The sequence below is a fragment of the Felis catus genome, chromosome A1, assembly GCF_018350175.1.
Source record: "Felis catus isolate Fca126 chromosome A1, F.catus_Fca126_mat1.0, whole genome shotgun sequence".
Taxonomy (NCBI): Eukaryota; Metazoa; Chordata; class Mammalia; order Carnivora; family Felidae; genus Felis; species Felis catus.
This window is the reverse complement of record NC_058368.1, coordinates 46,525,922-46,548,525: the sequence shown is the minus strand read 5'-3', so window position 1 is coordinate 46,548,525 and position 22,604 is coordinate 46,525,922. Positions and strand designations below refer to the sequence as shown.

General features: G+C 36.5%; 1 protein-coding gene and 1 long non-coding RNA gene across 3 annotated transcripts in view; both read left to right on the top strand.

The window, feature by feature from the left end:
• LOC123384448 overlaps positions 1-16,908 on the top strand; it is a 33,532-nt gene extending 16,624 nt beyond the window's left edge. The window contains exon 2 of the long non-coding RNA XR_006595547.1: positions 16,340-16,908. This is a non-coding gene — a long non-coding RNA (uncharacterized LOC123384448). The remainder of the gene's footprint in view (positions 1-16,339) is intronic.
• The window catches only part of DACH1 (dachshund family transcription factor 1), a 432,209-nt gene that overhangs the window by 102,995 nt on the left and 306,610 nt on the right, over positions 1-22,604 (top strand). The window lies entirely within an intron of this gene.

Sequence of the window (22,604 nt, the reverse complement as noted above, 5' to 3'; positions counted from 1 at the left end):
AGTACTAAAATCGTGATATGCTGATAACTTGATAACTTAAAAGTTTTTTTTTTTTTTTGGCTACATTTGGTTAAAGAGTATCTGATTTACATTCTGTGTTTTATGAAAGTGATCCTACCAACGCAAACATTATTATCAACTAGGGTGCACGATAACAGTGTAGATTCATTGGTCTCATCCTACATATGCTGAATTTCACATTCTGGAGGTGAAACTGAGAAATTAGTACTTTTAAAGAAGTTCTACAGGTGTTTTTATTGTGCACAAAGCTTTGCAAACTACTTTTTAGAGAAAAAAGTCCAGACTCTATTGGCTTAGCGAAATGGCCCCTATTTAGCACTTTGCACCTAAAATGAGCCTAGAAAAATTTAAGATATTTTGTGTAGAGTATATGTATTAAATTGTTAAGAAGCATTTAGAAAAAATATTGGAAAGACGTGTGTGGCTTTAAATATAAGTAAAAGGCACACAGATGTCAAATTTAGGACATCTTTCACTGACACTGTATACTCAAATGAATTATGTCATCTGGCTCAAGTCCCTATTCTATCTTAACTGCAAACAAACTCACACTATTTGTACTGAATGCTTATACACATTGCATTCTGAATACTAAGTTGGAATGTATTTACAAATCTGAAAGAACTGCAATGTTTAATGCATAGGTCGCCATAGAAACTAATTAACTTTTATTTCTATGTCAAGCTAAAGTAGTCTAATACAGATGAAAATTGTGGCAAAGGAATTATAGTATCAAAACTAGGGGGAGAAAAAGCACCAACACTCAGCAAATGTGCAATCGAAATGCATGATGGCAAATAACTCAGCAGTGGGTTGTTCTTAATTCCAGTGATTATGATGTTAAAAACTGTCCAGATAGAGTCCACATTTTCCTTGAGCTGTTTGAGCAATTTAAATGGAATTTGGCAAACAATAGAAGCAGTATACCATCTATCAAACAATGCCAGGAAAGGTTTTCAGTTTAAGGATTATTCCATATTTTATTCCAGCTGCTTTATTTTGTTCTAAAATTACCTGTCTTTTTTTGAATTAGGAAAGAAAAAAACAAATGGCATCTTTATTGTTCATTCATTGTGCTCAGCACCATAGAGCTGTTCTTATAACACTTTTAAAAGTGCATAAACTACAAACATTTTACTTTCTTGAGGGCAAATACTGTACATTTTGCATTTTTCCCCACTCCCATTTATTGAATATGTTTTCGTCTTAAGGAAAGCAATATGTGAGTATAAAGAATGAATTTTCATTACATCCTGTTATATCCCACACCTTCCTACCTGCATGAGGCTTCTCCCAGTCCTGATCATTAGAGAAATAAACGCCCCTCTTGTGGCCTTATACTCATTTCAAAAAGAAAGGATGGGCAATAGGAAATCCATAAGTTATTTTGGTTTTGATGATGGCATGTCTTATTTTAAGGAGTGCTGATGCAGGTATAGCTAATGATTAAGAATATTCAAATAAAAGAGGTTGAGGAACACTGTTGAGTTTTCAGAGGCAATAACGGGACTTCTATTACTGAAATAGTTTTAGTGAAAATGTGCTTATTCTGAAATTCTAATTTCATGATAGCCCATAATAATACTAATAGTAATAGTAGGGATTTTCAGAATTAAACACATAAACACTACACCATCATTAAAAATGCTGAATTTTGCCCCAGGGACTAAATTACATAGTATTGGAAAATACTGCTTATCTGCTGCTTAAAATACCCTTAATTTTAAGAAATCACATTCTTCTCATCTCACTGAAACTTACACAGAAGAAAAAGTGTTAAAGGGCTAGGAAAATATTATTTCATCATTCCTGTTCCATTAGAATTCACTTGGGTGGCTGAGAAAATGGTTTATGGATTAGAGAGAGAAGAACAAGCTAAAACATTTCATACCTTCATCTCTGATAAATTCCCCAAACTCATTCTTTGCATCTGAGCCATAAATAACAACCATGCTTTTTGCTAAAAAGAGCTTTTTTCCTACACCAGGTCTTTTGTCTTGGAGATGAATGCTATAATAAATTTGAAGTCTTAGGGGGGGCATTGTTTGAACTATAACATTATGGTTTACAACTGTTGCTTCTATTATGAGGAGGATAAAAAGCGACTATGAAGCTTGATCTCTGTCATAGAAATGGATTAATATTTCAGTCTTCAATGTGGGTCAAGTGTATGATTCTCCCCAAAGCAATTCACCATGATTAATTTTTATTATGTGGGCATTCAGATTCTCTTTATATTCTTATGTATTTTATCCCCCCACCAAATCACCCCTCAAAATACTATAACTTAGCTTTTCGTTTTACATAACAGCAGAGAGATGGGATTTTTAGATCTTATTAAAATGTTCATAAAACCTTATGTAAATAAGCTAAAATTCCTAAATTTCTTCCTTCTTAAAAATTATAGGAATAGCCCAGATTATAATAGAAACTTAAATCATTGTATCAATAATAAAATTAAGTTAGTTTACTGATAAACAATGTCAAATAGTATGATATTTCAATTGCCAAGTAATATGATATTTTAGTCTCCCAATGATTAAGTAATTAATCATCAGGAAAATGTAGTGTCACTGGGGGAGAAATGGAAGTTGCATAAAGGTGTAGTGTTTATGATCTGTTTTATCTGAAGGGAGGGGAGTCTCAACCAGAAAATAAGATCTCTCCTTGACTTTGTTATCTTACTCTATCAATCTAGCCTGTGAGTTTTCATGTACATTGTGCATGATGCTAATCACTACAAAACTTTGAAAAATAACTTTTTTTTGGTCCTCATCTAAGACCTTTTTGCAGGAAGATACTGACACTTTTTATGTGTAAATAATTTCATGTATTAAAATCATTTTCTTTGGGGCTTTTATTCTTTCCTAGCTTCTGAGAAATTTAAGGAACTTCAAAATATTACATTTCAGTATTCATATTAATTCCTACAAAGTCTTTGTAAGAGCAATCAGCAAGTCGTATGTATTTATTTTATAAGTTATTGTTAAGGGCCTACTGCCCACCAGTCACATCAGTTATAAATCCAAGCAATCCACGACTTCCATCTGCAGGAAGCTCAAACATCCAGGATACACAATTACATAGGGAGAAAGAATTACAGTCACTGGGATCAGATATAAAGAGGTTACATGATGTTTCGTGTAGCTATATATAATTCAGTTTCATTAGGCAGCATATCTCAAACCTGGCTGCACCCTAGAAAAATCTAGGCTGCTCTTAAAAAATACTGATGCCCAGACCCTACTTCACACTAACAAAATAGAAATCTTAAGAGATGAGTGAAGCCAGGCCACTGAGGTTTTTAAAACCTTCCCAGGTGATTATACACTCTAATGTACCTCGAGGGTTGAAAACTGCTGGATTAGAACTTAGAGCAGAAAGGGAAAAAGGTAAAGAGGGGAGGGAATTTGGGGGGGTGGGGGTGGGGGTAGAAAAGCGGTTGTAAGGACCTCACTCTTAGTTTGAACCTGTTTTAGCCCCAGGCTCTGTTATTCTCTAATCCAGTGATTTTCGATGAGTTAAATCTGGGAACATTACTGGTAAAATTGGGGGTCTCAAATCCCACTTCCTATGGTTGATAGAAAGAGTAAATAAGATAGTATATAAAAGCATTTTAACAGTGCCAGGCACATGCAATGACAACTATTATTATTGCTGTTTAAAGATGGGTTGGAGTGATAGGCAGGGGCCGATCATGAAGGCTGTCATTTAGTCTATGGAGTTTAGATTATATTCTGAAAGCAATGAGGAAATATTACGGATGAGAAAGACTTACTACAGCACATTACATAACCAAATTTGCATGGCATAAGCAAAACTTTAGCAGCCAACTGGGGGTCCAGTTGGAAAGTGCCGTACAATTGGAGGTGTTAACCTTCAAAATAAAACTGCCAGTTACTTTACCAGCAAAAGATGGGTGTATTCAAGAATAACAGAGAATTGTACTCCAGGACATGCAAGGTATGTCAATTCCCAGGAGCAAAGGAGATGAACTGCTCTCTTGTAGAGGAAAGCAGGAAGTTGGGAGGAGCTGTTACAAACAAAAAAGTCCATTGGTATAAACTGGGAGTGTGAAGCATAGTGACTTTTGACTGGCTGAGTTGTGATTGTCTCACATTGGCTGGGGTGTTGCCGGGGGGGGGGGGGGGGGGGAGGAGGAAGCCTTCCTACTCTGTGCTGCCATAGTAAAATAGTATTCACAGGCAAGGCACAAGTAGGTCTCTCTCTTCTGGTTGGGTCTGCAATGTACAATGAGTCATAGGGCATGACGGCGCCCCCTGCCAAACCTGATTCCACCCTAGTGATGTTTCCTTTTCTTAATTTTCACAGAGGCAAGAAGCCTAGTTAGAAGACTATTGTTAACAGTCTGGGTAGCAAATAAATAGAGCCTTTGCTAAGACAGTCACCACAGGAATGGAGAGGGAGAAATGGATGTAACAGTGCCTTAAAGGCTAGAAAGAACTAGTGGAATATGATCACATATTAGGTGTTTGTTAATGAGAGGAGATGTAAGGAGCAGGTGAAGTCAGAAGTTAATGTCTTCCAAATGTCTGGTTTGTATGAGTTGATGGATGGTTCAGCAGGAAAGGGAATACAAAAGGAGGAGCGGAATTGGGAAAAGGTGACCAGTTCATGGAAATGTATTTGTGATAAGTGTGCAATAGCCAAATGGTGGTGTCCAGAGTTAGTTAACAGTATTTATATCAGTGGGGGGACCACTTTGCACCTTACTTGGAAATTGAAAATTGGAATGAATGGGAATTCTTGGAAAAGATGATTTGGAGAGAGAGGGAAGAGCTAAAAATGAAACTCTGAATAGTATTTACTTTTTAGGAAAATCAGGAGAGGATTCTGTGAAAAAAGGAGGCGTGGTTAAAGATCTAAAAAGATAATCAATTACAGTGTTGTTGCTAAAATCAAAAGACCAATATATTTCAAGATGTAAACAGCTATCAAGGTGCCTAGGAAATCAGTCTACAGAGAATTCTCCTACCGGAGATGGAGTAGTCGCATATTTACTGCATTGGCATATCTTCAAACCCTAAAGAGTAAAAAAGCAAAATGAAAACTTTCATGTGTTGAGCATAGATTAAGCACCTGTATAAGCACAACTAGACCAGGCAATTATTAGATGTGTGGAGTGAAACAGATCAAACTGACATCAAACTGACATATCTCAAGGCAACAACATTTTGAGACTTCATCACTGCCTTCACTTCTCTTTTGTTGTGCTTTTATTGGACATTTTCTTTATTTAAGTTATAACATAAATTTAGTTTTATACAATTAAGTGTATTATAATTCTTTGAGCAGGGTGTATGTGTATGTGATAATTTTGAGGTTTGTATTATTACTATAACATAATGAACTGCTGGAGACTTTAAATATTGTGAGAATAAAAATAGTGAAAAATGAAGTGTACATTAAGGCAGCTAATTATTAATATTATTCATAGTGGTAATGATGTTCTTACTTAAATCATCCATATTTAATCTTCTAAACACTGAATGTTATTAAAAGATTAATTTGTTTTTAAAATCCAACCATTGCATTAAAGAATCATATAGTGCTAACTATTCTGACCAGTATTTCCTGTGGAGCACAAGCCTTTGTAAATTACATATGTGACACTTTTATTTTAATGATCGATTATTAGATTTACTATTTCTATATGTAATCCTCTGTTTTTGAAATCTACCTGATTTCAAAGGTATATAAAGGAAGGAATGCAGAATCTCTAATTAAAAATGGGATGGGGTGCCTGGGTGGCTCAGTCGGTTAAGCGTCCAACTGCAGCTCAGGTCATGATCTCTAGGGTTCTTGAATTCCAGCCCTGCATTGGGCTCTGTGCTGACAGCTCAGGTCAGCACAGAGCCTGGAGCCTGCTTTGGATTCTGTGTCTCCCTCTCTCTTTCTGTCCCTCCCCCTCTCACACTCTGTCTCTCTCTCTCTCTCTCTCTCAAAAATAAATATTAAAACAAATTTAAAAATGGGGTAACTTTAATCAGAGGTCTGCATAATTCTAAACACTTAAATATTCCAACCAACCAACCAACCAACCAAACAAAAAACAAAACCAAACAGACAATAACACAGCCTGACCTTTAGACTTTATATTTTAAATCAGTATCATTGGGTTTTAGCATTTGTGAGCAAATAGAATCTTGGAAATAATTTATAACTGTCATTTTTTTTTTATAAACAAGAATGAGAGGCAAACTATTAAGAGCACAGACATTGGAATGCAACTGCCCAGATTTCAAACTTAACTTTGATGCTTACCAGCCACATAAATCTGGATTTATAGTTAAGTCTTCTGTGCCTCGGTTTTATAATCTGGAAAATGGCTACAGCAGTTTTATACTTGACAAAGCCGTTGTACTATTAATTCACTTAGCATGTAAGATGTTTTCAACAAAACCATTAAATAAAATGATACGTAAGTGTTAATGTTTATGATGAAGATTATGACACTGGGCTCAGAGAGTGTTAAGATATCAGTGAAAGCAACATATATAGGAGATGATACCAAAGGTAACAGTCTTCAAACATGTCTTTCCATATCTGTGTTGTGAGCACAGTTCTTTATACCAGTGTTAAGCCGCTTAGGCTTGTTTGCAGGTTTATGTGAACTGAAATTATTAAGGAAAATTAAGTTGCTAATGTGGTCCAATAATAACAAGAGTAATACCAGATCTTAAACATAAAATTTGAACATATACTTATTTCTAAGATGTGCATTCCTAAGTACTTTTCTGACGCTTATTTCCATTACAGCATTGTCTTCATGGCACATACCCACATCTGACATTTTCTTGCTCAATGTTTTTGCTCCCTAATTTGTTCAGTTGCTCACTTGTAGTGCAGAGCCAGGCCGGCAGGAGCTTTGCTTGTCCTTTCACATCTGAAAGCAGAAGGCCCAGAAGAGTGTCTACGACACTATGGACCCTTGTATAAAATGTGTTAAGTGTCCATGTTGCCATAGACTGAGATCCAATGCCATGGGGGGTCAAGTTGATTTGAACTGTACTTCACGGGGGCGCCTGGGTGGCGCAGTCGGTTAAGCGTCCGACTTCAGCCAGGTCACGATCTCGCGGTCCGGGAGTTCGAGCCCCGCGTCGGGCTCTGGGCTGATGGCTCAGAGCCTGGAGCCTGTTTCTGATTCTGTGTCTCCCTCTCTTTCTGCCCCTCCCCCGTTCATGCTCTGTCTCTCTCTGTCCCAAAAATAAATAAACGTTGAAAAAAAAAATGAACTGTACTTCACAGACAGTGCATTTGCAGGCAATACTTGAGTACCAGCCCCTACCTTGAACCAGTTATTTTATTTCAGCGACTCAGTATTCTAGCCTGTTTCATTAATGTGAGTAACACAATAGCAGAGGCCTTTAAAGTTGTCATGTGGATGGAAAGAGCTAATAATTATGTGTACATATCAAACCACTCAATTATCAATGTATAATTAATAACAGTAGTAACATTCTTACTTAAATCTGTATTTTAGGAAACTTTATTAATACAATCATTCATATTTTAGATATCTTTATTAATGAAATTAAAACAGTGTTGAAAACTATACATGTAGCTTTCTCTGAATAATATTCTCAAGATCCACTACTTGTGATTTTATTATAGAAATTATAAATACCAAAAAATTATAAATACCATACAGGAGTTTAGTTCTTGTCTTCTCAGTGTATGGTCCTGGGACCAGCAGTATTGGCATTACCTGTGATTTTATTAAAAATGCAGGATCCCAGGGACACCTGCATGGCTCAGCCAGTTGAGTGTCCAACTCCTGATTTCAACTGAGGTCATGATCTCACAGTTCATGAGTTGGAGCCCCTCCTCGGGCACCACGCTGACAGTGTGAAGCCTGCTTGGGATTCTCTCTCTCCCTCTCTCTTTCTCTGTCCCTCTCCCTCTCTCTCTCTGTTCTCTCTCTCTCTCTCTCTCTCTCTCTCTCTCTCTCTCTCTCCTTCTCCCTCTCCCTCTCTGTTTCTCTGTCCCTCTCCCACTCTCTCTCTCTCTGTCAAAATAAATAAATAAACATTTTTTAAAACTGCAGAATCCCAGGCCTCACTCCAGATCTACTGAATCAAAACCTGTATTTTAAGAAACCTCCCCCGGTGATTTGTATGACCCTACGTGTTTGGGCAATAGTGATTTCAGGTGATATTTTAAAGGAGAATAAGTATTTAAGAATCTCAGAGGAAAGAAAAAAAATGCAAATCTTCACCACTAGCCAAAGAGCATTCATCTAACTTCTATGAGACAATAATTAGAGGATAGTTCAACAGAGCACAGTTAAATTGAGAGAAAGGGAGAGGTGGTTGTAGTCAGCATCTAACTAGAGAAGGTTTGTGTCATAATGTATAATACGGGACCCCTTCGACCCTTTGAGTAAATTCTAACAAATACAGGTGAAATTGTCCTATTACACATGTTGTACCTTCTTCTGTCCAATAGGGTGAATTATAAAAGTGTGAAAATATAATGACTATTAGAGTATTTAATAAGAAGGATGAAATAATAATTTAAGGAAAATGATTCCCCAAGGGACTGAAGATTAGGATTAAAATGAGAGAGTAGCATAGAGGTAATGCAACATTTGATTAAGGACTTAATCTACTTATCTTTATTCAATTCAAGCTTTTTTCAAATTATTAAAATTTGGTGAAATGAGAGTTATTTTTAGATGTTCTTCCCCTGGAGCATAAGAGTAGGAGACAAAGGATTAAAGGACATACAAGATAAAGGGTTAAGGTAACATTGATGTAGAGACAATGGATCATGGAAATGATCACTTTATATTCTGTAAGATTCCTGAATTTGAAACGCCATATCAAGATTCTCTGATGTTCATGGAAAAAAAGGAAAGTTCTTGTTGAATGTGCCAAGTGCATTGTGCACCGATGATGGACTGTGAGGCAGATTACTAGCACGAAGGAGCGACTGGGGTGAGAAAGAGAGAAATAAAGGGAAAGAAAAAAGACAAATAGAATTTTGATAATTGAATTGTATTTGGAAAGATAAATTGGTCAATGGCACTAAGGGGGGGAGGGTGGAACCCTTCACCACCACACACCCTTGAGTTCATAAATATGCCAGTATCCATTTTTTCATTATTAGTAGACAAGGCTGTGTCCTTTCCTTTGATGACGGTAACGAGTTCTATGACATTGCCACTTTGAGTTCTTGCTTCATTAGATTGGGTGACTGTTTATTTGAAATTGTAATGAAATATTTACTTTATAGAGCTATAAGGATTAACTGTGATAATTGAGTGAGGCTGATCTGGAGCTTTCAGTGTAATAGGTCCCCCTTGTTTGAATACAGAGCGCAGTGAGAATGAACGAGCAAGTGAGTGTGTTTCTGCCTGTCACTTTCTTTCTACATGTTGCTTTTTCTTCTGGAGATAAGTGGGCCTAATGCTGAACAAATACTGGAAATCAGAAGCCACTGAGAATCATTCGCCTCTCGCTTTCCCATGGCAGCATGATAGACGCTCAATCAAAGAACCCCCTCCTCTCAGCAAAGCAACAATTTTGTCACCACGAGCAAATCCAATTGAAAAGTCCCTCGGACTGAGAGGAGAACTCCAGTTGTCAGAATCAGCAAACAGAATGAAAAGAACTAAGAGGAGTAAATTGGCACCTGGGGCCGCCGTGGTAGCCTGTGATAGGCTGTGGCATTGTGTTGGGTAGACATTCAGCCATTTTCAGATATAATGGGAGAAATTAATGCAAATGAGTCAATGGAATGAAATGCATTTTAATGCAGATTTGAGGGACTATCCCGAACTGCTTGATAACAAGTCTCTTTAAGAAAAGGCTTACATTGTGAGGACTCATTTTTTCCCCATTTCTTCTCACTAGTGCCTCATAAGGGCCCTTTGTTCTCTAAGTAAACTCTTTCTAAACTATTGACATTGCTCATTTATGTGAATTTCAGATTTTTTTTTTCCTGACAAAGTAGCCTTGGGTGATCTGGGAAAACGTTAATTGCAAGAGGACAAGGAAACTGGCTGAAACAAGAAATGCAATCATTAAGTGTAATGTTGCAGTTGTCCATGCCTCATTATAACATGCATACAAGGCAATAAAATGCATGTTTCACAAACAAATCTTTTGACAACTATAGTTCAAGAGCCTCCAGCTGTCCTGCTTTTTTACATCTATTTCTCTTGGTTTAGTAATCATTACTGAACCTTAACTTTGGATTCCCAGAACAACCCCTTCATATTATGCAAGAACTGGGGAGATTTTAGAGAGTAAAAAGTTTGTTTGTTTTAAAATTTAAAAATATTTGCTTTCCAAAGTTAAGCAGAATTTCTCATTACTGTTTTGTTTTGAAAATGACACTTAATAATCGTGAGGGAAGGGGGGCGGTGGGAAAGAGAACCGGCTCAATTCCAACAAAGACAAATATTTTCACAAACTAATATTTAAGAGATTTAGCTCCGTTGGTTCGCCTTTCCATGAAGAAAAAGCACTATTTGAAAAATAAGGGCTTCATCTTCCGCATTTAAGTTCGTTACGGTTTCTCTGGACTCCAAACGACGTATCTTTACTGTTTTAAGGGACAAAAATAGTTAATCAAATGAAAAGGTCATCAAGTGTAAGTGCAGCCTGAAACTGGTGAACTGTCAGATTCATGAGTAAAGCAGCCAGAAAGGGGGAAAAAAAAGGTAACAGATTCAGCATTGTCCAAAAGTTCCAGACCAGTGATTAATGTGTAAGATAATGGACTTGGGAAATGAGTAAACACTCCCCATGCTCCCTGCTTTGTGCTTGAACGACTTGATGACAAGGGCAGAGCAAGGTGAGAATTTAAACAGGACCACAGGAAAAAAAAAAGACAAAGGCTAGCAACAACATAGTGGGAGGGAGGGGGAGTTTATTGGTTTGCAGTATGGAAGGTACATAATAACTTTCTTCAAAGCAGGCATTAACTGTGTACTAATTTCAACTTCAACATGGGCACAGAATTACTAGTAGGAATTATATGCCACTCAGTCATCTTTTAATATAGCAGATATTTATACTTACTTGTTTTCATTTATTTGTTGTTAACTTCAGCAGGTCCATTAAGAATTCAGATAGATATTCCTGTTGAGATGTATCATGCTCAGGAAGAGAGGATACTGTACTTTGATTAAATGGTGCCTTTCAAAGTGTTTCAGGCTATTACTTAAATAATTATTTCGACACATTTGGGGGTATTTTTCGGGGGTGGGCGAGGTCTCAGGACCTAAATGCTCTTCTGTTTCTTGCAACTGCATTTCATAGAGGTCTGTTATCACTTGAACTTACAGTTTCTCGATTGCTTTGAAGGACTTTATATGTACGTGACATTTAAAAACAAATTGGAAGCAATGTCTGTGTTTTGTTTCTCAGTCTCACTCCTTACGCTTCTTTAGGCAGAGATGTTTTCCCCTGGTCTCTTTTTACAATATCAGTCGCTTAAAATATTAAATTTGCTAGTCCTTTTCATGAAAGTGTATTTCTGCCTCTGTTAATATATTTTACATATACATATCACATCTGACACACAATGAGTATTTATCAGTCTCTAAAGAAAAACCGACAATTTCTCTGGGCAGTTGTTACCTACTAGTTCAAACCCTGTTTAACGCACTTACATTTACAGGAAGGGACAGTGACTGCACAGTCCTGGGCCTCTTTTTTGCTCTCAGGTGATTGTATCTTTTGTGGTCAACTTAAAAATATCTGATATTATCAAATTGGTTCTCAATTCCACAAACAATATAGACTTCCTTTTAATCATATAGTAATAATTATTTTTTACTTATGTTTATGGAAACAACATATGTTTATGTTTAGGTTTCCATAAACATAAGTAGACACGTAATTCTAAAATAGAAACATAGTTTTTAGTTATAGAAACAAATTCATGTATACCTTGTTGCTATGTATTTTGTAAATTAAATCCTTCATTTAGAACTTGAGGTCACATCTTTCTATGCGTTTTATTGATTCAACCCTGAAAAGCATGATAGAAAAATTTTGTTGTGATGATCAACCACTGACACTACTTTCAAAGCACTCTGAAGAACCATTTTGGCTTCTCAACAATACACCTGTGAGATTGGTGACGTCACACCCATTTCAATGATTGGGAAAAGTGATCCCTGGTGGGGAGTGGGTGGAGGGTGGGGTGGGGTTAGGTGATTTGCTCAGGCCGGACAGCAAAGACTCTACGAGCCAGGACTTGGCCGCTGGTCCACATCATTTTATGAAAGCCCCAAAGAAAATGCTTATAAAAATCAAATATCCTTTTATTGTTTTTGCTCTAGTGCTTATGGCATTTAGGGCATTAAAATAGTTTTACTTAATTTTTCTTTTGATCCTGACTCTTGAATTATTATGTATTGATTCAAGTGATATTTTAACATTTAATTGAATGCATGTTTATTATGAGTTACTGAGGCATAATATTAATTATTCAAGCTAAATAAACTACTTTTGTCAATAATGAGCCCTTTCAAAAATCTTCAAACACATGTAACATTGTTACTGGAACTTTTAATACCTATTTCTCATGTTTATTGCACTGAATTTTACTTAACCAAGTAATCAGACAGCAGCAGTGTATGAATTTTTTGTTACAAATATGAAATGTGAGCCATTATTTCCCCTGATCCTTCAAATTCACTGTGTCATTCTCACAGGTGGAAAGCAGGCATGCAAGCATGTACGTGAATCTGACATTTCTATGATAATCAGATATTTGGTCATTCTTAGTTTAAAGCAAACTTTATAAATATGCTCTGAAAGTTATGATTATTTATTGATTTTAGAAAACCAGTCATGGAGGGGCGCCTGAGTGGTCCAGTCTGTTAGGCTTCTGACTTCAGCCTAGGTCTTAGGAACTCTAGGTTCCTGGGTTCAAGCCCCGCGTTGGGCTCTGTGCTGACAGCTCAGAGCCTGGAGCCTGCTTCAGATTCTGTGTCTTCCTGACTCTCTGCCCCTCCCCCACTCGTGCTCTGTTTCTCTCTCTCAAAAATAAATAAACATAAAAAAATTAAAAAAAAAAAAAAAACAAGAAGAAAACCAGTCATGGAGTTCAGATTTTTCTGTTAAATATACTGTACTTCTGAAGTTCTTCACATCTGTTTCTACCCTAAAGCTAATTGCTTTGTACTATAATTATCTCTTCTCATATCAGTCTTCCTTATTAGACTGTGAGTTCATCCACTTAGAGGGACCTTTTCTTTATCTTGACCTTTATTTCTTTGATTCCTAATACAGTGTCTAGGACATAGTGGCTATTCAACTTTTAATAGTATCTTTCAAAATAAAAAAAAAAAATTTTCCATTGTTTGCAAAACCAACCCTGAACCAGAATCTAGTGCCTGTCAGTATTCTGAAAAAGTTCAAACCTGATGACAAATGATAGAGGTGTATGTTCAACTCTCAGAACCCTGAAGTAGTGGGAAATAGAAAGGGAATTCCTAGTAAATGAGGTCCAAGTGCACTATTAAATATCTTGTTTTAGGCATTTTAGGTTTTTTGAATTAAAAGAATTTAACATTTTTCTTTAATATTTAGAATTTTTAAATTTTTTGCCTCCTACTCAACTAACGAATTAGTTATCTGTAGTGAATATTATATTGTGTTCTTTTGTCCTGGTATAATAATTTAAACAGTAGGGGTTTGTATGTACTTGTTTCTAATGCTATGATTGAAATAAACACTTTTGAAATTCATTTGAAAGGAGGAAGTAGTCAAGGGACAGCCTTAATTGAATTTGAAGATTGAATATACAAGTTTGTCTCTATTAGACATTAATTTGAGGAGTGAAGTATCTCATATTTTGAAAGATACATGGTTAGAAATGGATGGCTACGAGAGTTCCTCTTCATCTACCAAATTGAAAGTTAGAATACATGCATTCTAGCCCAAGTTCTACTTCTCAGTAGCCCTGGAATGTCTCTGAACCTCAAGGGTACCATTGGTAAAATGGGACAAATTGGGCCTAACTTGGAGATCTTCCCACCTCTGACACTAACATTGTGACCTTGGGCAAATGATTTGCACTTCTGGGCCTCAGTTGCCTCCACGGCAAAAAGAAGAGAGTTAAGATTTATTGCTAGCTTTGGTCAGAGTAACCAGCTTAATACCTGTTTGGTCTACCTCCTGATGTGGCAAGGTAAGTTTGAGGAGTACAATTCCTGTGCAATGGCTAATTTTAATATCCTTTGATTAGCATTGCTGTTATGATGAGGATCCACGTTGAAGCATCTAACTATGGAACAGCCTTAGTGTTTCAAGTATCTTTCTGTGTCCTCACTCATGTGTGGTATTTTAATAAATGTCCATAAAATAAACACATCTTTCTTGTTATGCCACAGTTGATCGATGTCTGCTTTAAAGAAATAAGCTACATGAACTGGGGAGATAAATATTAGTGGTAACTCTGTTGAATACCCTTTCTCAATATTAGCCAAGTCAAGCGTTTCTAGGCAACCTTTCAGTCTGTATAATTACCTTGAAGATGATAAAACAAAACCCATAGACAAAGTTAATCAGTTTTCTTGCTGATTTTCAAAGAGCAGATCAAGAGACAACAGTATTTTATGATTATTATTTCCTTATATTTTTGCCCTTCTCCTGAATAAAAATGTAATTGTATTAAATGTGATGTGTGCAAAAGATGAGATGATATTTAATGACTGGTAACGTGCTTGTCTTATTATTACACCTCTCTGTTTTTATCTTGTTCCTAAGACTTGCCTGGCTTGCAGTGGACTACCAGAGAGCCCAGTTTTCCATGCTTTACCAAGTTGTGATGCACTATATATTTGTGCCGTTTCTCCTGGTTATGTCTAAAATATATAATTTGGCCTATATTTGTCTTTAATTGAATGTTTTTTGAGAATTTCATGAAATGCTTTAGGAAATGTGAGACACCCTGGGGTATTACAAAATCTGGGCTGGAAAGCACTGGCCCAGAGAATGGTTACTAAATTCTGACAGCTGTTGGGTCAATGGGCTAAGACATTTAACCTCTGAAACCTCATTTTCCTTATCTGTAAAACAAAACTCTTAGTGCTGACCTACTTCACGGTTCAGGTTGGCAACACTAGAAAATATTGGGAGTAGTCATAGCTTTGTGAAGTATTAACTCCTATATGTCACAGACTTCACTAGCACAGTGCAGACACTTCAGTGAGTGGCAGTGAGGGAGGTAAGTGGGGGTCAACTATTACCTGCAGTTGGGCAGGAGACCGGCAGAAGCCAGCGTCAGATTTTCAGAAATGTTGATTGAGGATCTCTATGTTAGGATCTTTGGGTGGTGCCAGATCGGAAATGGGCATGATTGGAAAGGAAGCAGGACTCAGGTGAGCTGGCTGCTAAGTTCCTCAAAAAGCATTAATAGAACAGTGTTAATTTAATAGAACTTTGTTTCAGGAAGTAAATATTTATTTTACTGAAACAGGTTATGAAAAAAAAAAAAGAGAGAAAATGAGGAAAAGGAAAAACACTCCAGTAGATGATGAATAGAGTGGATTAAAGAAGATAATCATGAGTCAAATTAAGTCTGAATTAGGTGGCTTTGGATTTAGCATGATCTGTTATTCTGACTTCTCCTTGTACTTGTGGTTTGAACAAATTAGAATATTTTAAAGCAACAAAACACTCCATCATTTATATTTTGACTCTGTCATTAGAATTATTTGCATTACTTTCAATGAGTTGTACACTTAGCAACTAATATTCTTTGTACAGTAGGTAAGAACTCTTGGCAGCTTCCTATTCTGTGGGTCTTGCTAAGTATGAGTACTTGATCATGGTGACTTTGGTTTTGAAAAGGAAATATGGAATAATCCGAAAAAGAATAAACCATCACAGATAATGGAGAATTGATTATATTTCATACACCCCAAATGTGGAAAGTTCTATGGCTCCTACTTGAGGAGGGATTAAGGTAGCTTTGTAGTAAAATATTGAGTACAGTTTTCTTTATCCTGATGATAGAACAATGTCAGCAATCTATGAATGTTTGTGTTGTTTCAGATTTTGGATATACTTTGCTATTCCCGTATCTAGATAAAATGATAAAGAGAGACATTTTAAAAAAACTTGCATACCTATTGCTTTAAGCTATAACATCTTCCAGCAGATGTTAAAATAAAGATTAGCTTTTTTTTTTTGCATGTGGTGGTGCAGGAACCTTTTAAGGGATCTATGAATTATTGCTTTGGTTCAGCATGAGTGCAGTAAGAAGAAATGTACCTCATCTGTAATACACTGTGTAGACTAATATCAGCTCCTTTTTTCTTATATTGCAGCGAGATATTGATCTGGTAAAATGGTACCATATTGGAGCTGTCTGTTGTGGTATTCATCATGCTGTCACATCCCGAGTGCCTTGGAGTTATTGGAAAGTGGAATTGAGAGAGTTCTGTCATTTGGTGTGGCAATCCATTCACAGGACAGTCACTACAATATTTGCAATGGTTTGCTTATTTTTCTAGCCAGGCTACCTTCATCTTGAGTAACAAGAAGGCCTTCCTATTATCCCATGCATAGTAGTATTAATAGGTCACATGTAACTGTTCTCTAGCTTGTCTTACTGGGATAACATGACTCTTTTTCTAAGTCAGTGCTCACACTTGCTGCCTGTCCCTGCACTCATGATGCGCTGGGTTCATTCCTATGGGACCAGTATATCTGAGTGTGGCTTCAAGCCCCTTATGCTTTTATCTGATGGTGGTGAGGAGGTAAAAGATGAACTTTTATATGTAGAAAGCTTTTAGTTTCTTCCCACACTAAAATATCAGTTAATGTTAAAAGAGCTTTCAAAAGTATAAAAAGATACTGTCAATCTTCAATGACTAGATTAAAGAGTTTGAATGAATTATTTTTGTTTTGGATTCTTGCTGGCAACCTGATGATTGTAATAGAATGTCATGTTTTCTACAAAAAGCAGGAATGAAAGATTTTGTTTGGGGACATAATTATTATCTACTAAAGAGTGTTAATATAAAATGTATAAAGTGTTGAGCATCTTTAGAAAGATAAGTTCCTAAAATTCTCACTCGGCTGTAGCTAAGTGACTGCGCACGAAAAGAAAGAGATAGTTTCCTAGTTTGCGGGAGTTCAAATATAATTTTAAAGGCTGAATAATGTCAAAGTAGGTGACTATTTTGATAGATGCTAATGTAAAAATTACGGCTACTAGAAACCAAGACTTCAGAAAAAGTATATTTTAAAATTGGCATTTGAATAGAACTAAATATGCGAATATATTATGTACTTAACATATGATTGTGCACTGACGTTAATACACATTCACAGCATGCACCATAATAGCTCAGAAGGAGCCTTCAGAGCCTTTATGAGCTATGACATGAATTTATATTAAGAGTTATCCATATGTTTTCTATGCTATTCTTAAAAATGTCCACTTATTTGCTATTGCTTTAGGAAGATTAAAACCTCTGAGAAGATGGCATTTCATTGACTTTGTTCTTTATGCAGCCAGTAGTTTTATTTATATCATATGTGTTATAAAGGAAACGATGAAGGAATCACCTAAACAAGAATGAGATTTTTAAAATCACAATAAACAACACTAAATTTGATGTCATGCAAATGTAGAGTTCACTTACAAAGTCTTTAAATATAAAGTGGCAAAACAGTAACAAATGTTGATCACAATGACTGTGTAAGTTTTGTGTAGAAATACTGATTGTTCGTCCTAGTGACATACTTGGCTTAGTTTGCCTTGTTGCTTAACATGAGATGAAATGTACTATTATAACAGGTGACAGAGCATAATATTTAATATTTTGTTGACCTAATCTGTTGTTATAAGATTGTATTTGTGTTTGCCTTTTAACTTTCACCTTTACTGTTTCGGCTGCTCGGTCTTTTGGGAAGAAATTATTTTTAGGTAATTTACACACACTACACCTTATATCAGGATATGTTGGAGGTAAAGGTCTATTTATTTCAAGTCAATCAGCATGTTTAAGATTATAAGGTCAAGATTATAAGGTATACAATCAGAAAATAATTTTTATATCCTATTGAGGATTTAGATCAACAGGCTCTTCACTTATTAGAAAGGGCAGAGTAGTAATGCTTTTGGCAAAGCCATTATTGCGCTCTTGGTATTCACTAGAATGGACAGAAATAGAACATCACTGTCCTCTGTAAATAGTTTCAATTTGATCTGTGTACATGATAAAAATCTTGGCTTCTCAATGCATTTAGGTGCTGTCATAGCTGTTGTTGCCAAATAAGAATGCAGTGTGATGTTATTATAGTAAACAGCACTTAAGCACAGCTGGCAGAATTGATCAGGGCCACATTAGAGTGAACTTCAACAGATGACTGACGCAGCAGAAACAATAACTGAATATGCAAACAGTTCTTGCAGTGAATGCTCTGGGGATCAGGCACCATTATTTTTGACTTTGAACAGGGAAAAGGGGCAGATTTGTAACCTCCTTCCATACAGAAGGGTTCTGGGTATTATGTAAACATCTGACTGCCATTTATAATGGTGGTTAGTTACAATGCAAAACTGTAGCCTCCCCTGACTATTTACATTCCATTAATTATTAAAGGAGAAAAACATAAACATCAGATAACTTTGTTTAATGTTTCACATAGATTTTTTTTTGAGCCGTCTTTTTTCAATTAATGTTAGTCATTAGGAATTCCTGGTTTAACTTGGACAGCAATGTGTGCGTTTCATTGATGACTCCCACCCCTTCTCCTAATTATTACAAGAGCTAATTATGTAAACTACATATTGCTGTTTTCTTATTGTAATGATTGAATTCTTAAAAGTAAATAGTGTAGAAATATCAAACAACATTTTTTCAGGATATTTCTTTTATTCTTGGCTTAAAATCAATTTACATTTTACTGATTACTAAAAATATGAAAAAGCCATGCAAATAATAGTGAGAAAGATTAAATTAAACAGTGCTTTTATTTCCTAGTTTAGTATTTAACTGTTGAATTCTAAACAATTTTCATTTTGTAGCAAAATTAAACAATTATTTTCCTAATGAAGTCCAGTTAAGACACGTGTTAAAATAGTACATTCAAGTGCTATTAAGTGGTCCATTTCCTTGAAATGTTTTTGTTTAGATCATCAGTCCCTTTTTCATGCACTCATTTATGCATGCATTTATTAATTAAACAAACATAGGTGTGGCATTGCAGCAATGTAAGGTATAGTCCCTCAGCCCATGGATTAGAAAGACAATCAAAAGGAAATAATTATTACTGATTTTTAAATTTTTTTAATGTTTATTTATTTTTGAGGTGGGGAGGGGCAGAGAGAGAAGGAGACACAGAATCTGAGGCAGGCTCCAGGCTCTGAGCTGTCAGCACAGAGTCCTGACGTGGGACTCGAACCCACAAACTGTGAGATGACCTGAGCTGAAGTCGGATGCTTAACCGACTGAGCCACCTAGGCACCCCCAAAAGGAATAATTATTACACGATGGTGTAAATGATTGCTAGTGGCAGGCAATGACAGGGTGTCCCAGGAAGGCCTGGTAAATCAGGGAAAGTTTCCTGGAGCAGATGACTGAATGTAGACTCTGAGAATGAGTGGACAGTAGAAAGGAGAGGAAGGAGCTGAGTGTTGCAGGCAGAGGAAGAGCATGGGGGAAAGCAGGAGTGAGAGGGAATATGACCTAATTCGTGAATTCTACATGGTATTCATACCCAACAAAGTTCCTCACACATAGAAGGTGTTTCCATACGTAGCTGCTGGAAAGCATAATAGGGGAAGGTGTTTATTTTTGTCTTCCAGTTGGCTATTTCCACCACTCTCTCTCATCATCCTTCTACCCCTTGCATTCTGTGAATTTTCTCCCTCTGCTCAGAAAATGGTCTGATTGTATTTCGATTTAGGAAAACAACTTGGTATAGTGAAAGGACAGGACTAGTGACATAATTTGCAGGTCCCAGTGCAAAATCAAAATACGGGGACCTGTGTTCAAAGATTATTAATCATTTCAAGATGGCAGCAACAGAACATTAAACCAAATGCTGGGCCCTCGGAGTATGACTCCCTGTGGAAAGACCATGCTGGGAAAGCCATGTAGTCTCCAAATCCTCAGCTCTCCACTTATTTACCTCTTACTTCTCATCCTCATGGTGCTTGTTTTTAAAAAGAAGACTATAATGACTGTGATGTTGAGTTGTTGTGAGGCTTAGAGGTAATGTTTGTGAAACTTTGGCCTCTAGTTGGATTCCGAGAATGGTATAGATGACTAACAGTTTCCCACATGTTGTTCCTTTCAACAATATTTACATTTCATCATTGCGTCATGTTTTAAATCTGAGGAGTGATTCCTTTTAAAAAAACCTTCTTGGAATGCTCTCATGTGAGAGAATGACACATGAGGAAAATTTTTCAAAAAGTTAATACTAATAATAGTTTCTATTGATTGAGGGCTTACTCTGTGCTAGGTTCTGGGGTAAGTGCTGGCATTTGCAGAATGTCCTATCATTCATTTGATGTGTTCACATAGCCTTTACCTGATGTATTCAACCTTTTCTTAACACATTCCCAAACAAAATCTAGAGTGTTCTAAAATTATATATTAAATAGAAACTAGTCGTTGCACGTTTTTAGCTAAGCAAAGTACAATCTCGGTATTTTTCACAGCATGTAGGTGTTTGGATTTTGGATTGGTGAGCAGAGAAAAAAAATATTTTAAATGATTAGATATTCTGTTTTGCCTGTGTAATTTTCACGTTTCTGGTGAAATAGAGATGAATTAGAGAATTTATTGATGCTATGAAGAATTATACATCGGTCAAGAAAATGTCCCATGCGTTTTTGAAGTGCTTGCATTATTGTCTGAGCTAATAAAAAGGCACACTGCTCTTTGAAAATTCAGGAAGCATATTTCCAATCAGTTCACACAGGACAGAGACATCAAGGATTTGGGAGTGGGAGATGCTGTAGCAGTACGTGGAGAAAATCTGTTGATTTTTATTCAGTGGAGCTCCCAGGCTCATGCCAATGGTGAAGAACATACTGGGGATGGTCGGGAAAGCAAGCACCAGGAATATCATTCTAATGGGGTAAGCAGACTGTCCTACTGATTTTTTTCTAAGTAGATTTCCCTATTTAAAAACTAAGGGGCTGGAGGGGGCCTGGGTGGCTCAGTCGGTTGAGCTTCTGACCTCCGCTCAGGTCGTGATCTTACTTACGGTTAGTGAGTTCCAGCTCCACATTAGGCTCACTGCTGTCAACCTGTCAGTGCAGAACCCGCTCTGATCCTTTCTTTCTCTCTCTCTGCCCCTCCCCCACTTGCGCTCTCTCAAAAAATAAAGCATTAAAAAAAAAGCAAAAACAAAAAACTAAGGGGCTGGGCTTTTCTTTCTTCACGTTTAGAATGATCCTCAAGTACCCTTTCATCTCTAACATCCTTTAGCTGCTATTCATGGCGATCAAGTTCTGGCCTTATGAACGTCACTGTATTGTCTCAAAGTTGTCTTCCACGCTGTTTTCTTTGTCTTAAGTAATGTTTCTTACCACTCTTTGCTGAACGATGACACTGTTACCCACCTTCAGTGTATATTTTGTTTTTCCACCTCAACATTGTTTTACGGCCTTTTTTTTTTTTTTTTTTTTTTTTTTTTTTTTGGATCCCATTAATGGAATATGGTTTACTCAGGCTAATCTGTACCAGTGCATGTGTAAAGTTAGCCGGTTAGTAATAAATTTGAAGTTGACTTTGGATGGCAAAGGTATCCTCAGTTTACTTAGGTTTTTTTTTTTTTTACAGTTGAAAGCCACCAGGCTGTCTCCAAAAGATCTTTCTATTACTTTTCACTTCTCCGCAGAATAGCTCGTTTGTGTTTACCTGGCAAGATCATACACATACTGGGCGAGCCCTTTCTGACACCTCAGGAATGTGAGAGTTGGCCAGGGTGGTCTTGAAATTCTTACCTGAAGTACTTAGGGCCTCTTGGCTCTAAGAAAGTTGCTACAGTGTTATCCAAGAACCCATTAGGACATAATTCAATTAGAATCCCTAGGGAAATGAGGTTTGGAAGGCAGAACTCAGATTTCCCTGCTTCTTCCCATGGACCCAGGAGAGACATTCTCTAGGTAAATATAGCTCCTGAATTTATCTAAACCAAACATTTCCTGAAGAAAGTCCTAGCATGCCCGAGGGCATCCCTGCATGTGGGCCAGCTTGGGCATAAGCACTTTTTTTTTTTTTTTTTTGCTCAGGGAAGCTTGCTTTTAATAATTCTTATTTATTAATTCTACAGAGTCTGCTGACTAAATTAGATAATTTAGTTTTAACCCTCATTGCTGTATTTTGAACTGTTTTTAATGTTTTCTTATAAAAGCTAGTTACTGTTCATTTTGTATAAAATAGATATCAAGTGTCAGAGCTATTCATATATACAAATATAATATATAAATTTAACTGCCAAGCCGGTTGTTTATAGTTGCATACATAACTTTGTCAATTCGTACATGCTCCTAAAGAAGTGTGTACTCCACCAAGCTGAATCTTTTGGGGGGAGAATATTTATACTGTATTTATGGTGTATCTT